Source organism: Dromiciops gliroides, chromosome 1 (genome assembly GCF_019393635.1).
Source record: "Dromiciops gliroides isolate mDroGli1 chromosome 1, mDroGli1.pri, whole genome shotgun sequence".
NCBI lineage: Eukaryota > Metazoa > Chordata > Mammalia > Microbiotheria > Microbiotheriidae > Dromiciops > Dromiciops gliroides.
In genome coordinates this window covers 184249219-184253004 of record NC_057861.1, presented here as the reverse complement: position 1 = coordinate 184253004, position 3786 = coordinate 184249219, and the positions used below count along the sequence as shown (strand labels likewise).

General features: G+C 33.4%; 1 pseudogene; it reads right to left on the bottom strand.

Moving 5' to 3' along the window:
- Positions 1-2302: 2302 nt before the first annotated feature.
- On the bottom strand, positions 2303-2857 carry LOC122739950 (annotated as a pseudogene).
- Between the last annotated feature and the right edge of the window lie 929 nt (positions 2858-3786).

The following is a 3786-nucleotide window of genomic DNA, read 5'->3' as shown; positions in this document are numbered from 1 at the left end:
AATATAATTTGCTTCTCTTTTAATTTTTATTATATGATTTTAAATAAGATCACATATACATTTTTAACTTATTATGGAATATGTTATAAGGTGTTGATCTAAGCCTAATTTCTGCCAACTCCTTTCTAGGTCTTCCTGCAGTTTTTATCAAATAGGGAATTCTTTCTTAAGTAATTTATGAAAAACCCATACAATATTAATGAAACACAGGGCCCTTCAGCTTAAAGCAGCCTTGGAAAGATTAACACTTCATTTTCAAAAAAGGAGCAAGAGGATTCAGAATCATTCTTAGAGCTTATGATAAACATGCTAAACACTTAAAGAAATACTTTTGGGACAGCAGGCATGATTTCAACAAGTAAAAATTGATAATAAGTCATGCCATTGGATTTGTTAAATGTAAATGAAAGTTGTTTCACCTTCAAATGAAGCTGATGAAATGGTTGAGATCCAAGAGTAAAATGGAAAGACTCTATTCATGTGACATCCACATAAACACAAACAATTATTTGTTCACACAGAGAAGAATCAAGTAAATGGCTGATTTGTGGGGATTTGTTTATAGAAACAGCAGGTTTATGGATGGTAATTCAGGACCAGGTTATTACCACCTAAAACTAAGACAGGTTATCCTTAAGAAACATGGGTTTATTCATCAATGTAGATAATGCAAGGAAATGATAGAAACTGTGTAATTCATTATAGCTAGCTCCATAATTTTAGTACTTGTGAAATGCCTAACAAGGAATAACCTGATGTCTCAAATTGTGTGGCAGAAGCTGACTAGCTTTCATAAATTTGCAGGTGATAAAGCCCGATTCCAAAAATTTAGACTTCAATCTATCCTTAAAATTTCAACCAACATACTGTATTGGAACCAGGCCTTATCATAGACACCACTATAGAACACAATCATTCAGACATAATATTGACCAACAAAAAACTAAGAACAATGTTATTAATGGATGTTTCTACATCAACTACATGAGCCATGTAGAATGAAAAACTTTCAAGAAGTCTTAGGAACTAACATTCACACAATGAACAACCTTTATTCTAGAGAACACTGGATGAAGCATGCTATTCACTTTTTCACATAGAGACGATGGACTCAAAGATTGAAGTGTTTTGTTTTGTTTTGGGTTTTTTTTGGGAACATGACTGACATTATTTTTTTTCTTTTGCTTGCCTAATCATGTTTGTAACAGCTTATTTTTTAAACTTTCTTAATGAGTGGGAAGTAAAAGGTCATAGGGAGAGAATTCGGAATTGAACATTAAATTAAATTAATTTTTTTTTTAAAAAAAGGTTTCAACAGACCTAGCAGAAGAAATCAAAATCATGCTAGAACAAGATGATACACAGCAATACTGTTGTCCTATTTTCTGCTAGAATTGTCTTCAATACGTTTTCAATGAGTCTACAGAAGAACAATAGCAGAATAGCAATTTGTTGTACCATCATTTCTATATGAATTCCATCTAAAATGATGATATAGATCATGTAGATAATAATATTACCAGCTGACATTTATATAGCATTTTAAGGTTCACAAAGTGTTTTATCATGCTATTTAATCTGAGCCTCATAAGCCATGAAATAGGTTTTATAGATATGTAATATAGGTACTATGTATGAGATATGGATAGCTAGGTAGATAGATAGAAAGATAGACAGGTGCATATATATTTTAATTGGACCAAATTTTTACTAAAACAAAACAAAACAAAACAAAATAAATCCAGAACTTTCATGTCCAACAGAGCGTTACCTTTTAAAGTAGTAACCTTTGAAGGCTATACCCCCATAACAGGTATGTGAACATTGCCTAAAGCATTTGTGAAATTCCTGTCTTCTTGTACCTTGATAAATTGTCTCTGAAAGCAACTTCAAAAATAAAGTTGAGAGGAGCCATTTTCAAAGAGGAATCTCATTGTTTCATTATCATCCTTCATAATCGTATCAACCATAGAAATAAAATCTTTTAATCTTGAAATTACATTCTTTGGATAATATATAATACTATTAGGTAACCTTGGAGTCAGTGGTCCTAATAATGTTAGTATATAGTTAATGTTTTGCATTTTTATTCTTCTGAAAGCTGCTAACATTTTCTGAATCATTCAATTAACTTTGTTAGGTTCTGGATTCTTCTAAAAGTCAAGGCACCAGATGGAATAGTTCCTTTTTGAAATAGCTAAGAATCCATTATAAACTTAGGCCACTGGCCTGAGGTTTTGGGGGTTTTGGGTTTTTTTTTTTTTGGTTTAATTTAACTTTTATTTGCATATTAATGTCACATTTACTCCCGTGCCATAAGCTTTTGTTTCTTCAGTTTCTTTTGGGATATCTTTTTCTTTTGAGCAACCTCCTCCTCTGGTTTAGTAACAATTTGTTCCTTTTCAGTCAGTATCCTCTCAATATGGCAAAGGGAACTCATGTATGGGTTGATTTGACCATGAGCCCTGCAAGTATGCCGTCTCATTCTGGGGGCCTTATTAACTTGGATATGATCAATGACAAGAGAATCCACATCCAAACCCTTCAGTTCAGCGTTACTTTCTACATTTTTAAGCAAATGCAGCAAAACCTCAGCACTCTTTTTGGGCCAACGACCCTGTGTCCAACCCCACTGCTTAGTCTGGGCACACCTGCCAACTCCACCATCGTATCGACGGAAAGGAACACATTGTTTCTTCAATGTGATGTCTTTCAAATACTTGGTAGCTTTTCAGATATGCATGCCCTCGATAGCTTGGGCTGCTTCACAGGTATTCTTGAAGTGGATTCGGAGACTTGAACCCCTTGGCTTGCATGATTTTGTGGGGTTCTCTGGATCAAGAGAGTACCTCACCATTTAAAATGATTACCTAGGATGGCTCAAGGGAAGAGCCTGAGTTTATTTTTTTAAAACATAAATCAGTTTATATAGTATTAATGCTACTATTTCCTCTCTTTCTAAAAGCCTTTTTCTAATGGTTTTATTACTCAATTTCTTTTGATGATGAGAGAATTTGATAATTGGATTGATTGCATGATAAATCTGGTAGTAGTTTTTCTCTTTCATCAACAGTTGCAAAGGTTTTGTCTAATAAAAGGCCTGGAAGATTGATGTCTCTTTGAGTTATTTCCTCACATTTCCAGTTTGTTCTTATCACCAGACATCATGATCCAAGAAATAAAGCGGGATCTAGCACAAGACATATGAAATTAGATAACAGTTTAAAGAAAATGAAGGGGGATTTTGTGTCTATAAGGAAAGAACTGACATCTGAAATGAGCTCTGTCATCAGTAAAAATGGCACAAGACAAATTAATAACAAATATTCAAATCATGGAGAAAGTGGTAAAAAAAATTTTTTTTAATAAAAGAATAGAATTCACTGGAAATCAAATCCACTAATTAGGAGACAAAACAGTAGAATGTGCATCAAAACAAGATCAAAATATAACAACTAAAAAAAGGGTTGAATACTTTAATATCAAAGTTGAATATTTTAATATCAAGCCTTGAGAGGAACTAGGCAACAAAGCTTGGAGAAATAATTTGAGTCATCAGATTGCCTGACAAAAATGCAGAGAGAGAATGACCATTTTCCAGGAAAAGCAAAATTTCCGGATGTTGCAAGGTCAACTGAGAGACAACAGATTGATAGAATTCACTGGGCACCCTTGGAGATTCACTTAGACATTATTATCAAACTCTAGATCTTTGTTGATGAAGAAAATACTTCGCAAGCAGTTAAAGAGTTTGCTGAAATGAGAGGAATGATGTATTTGGAATCA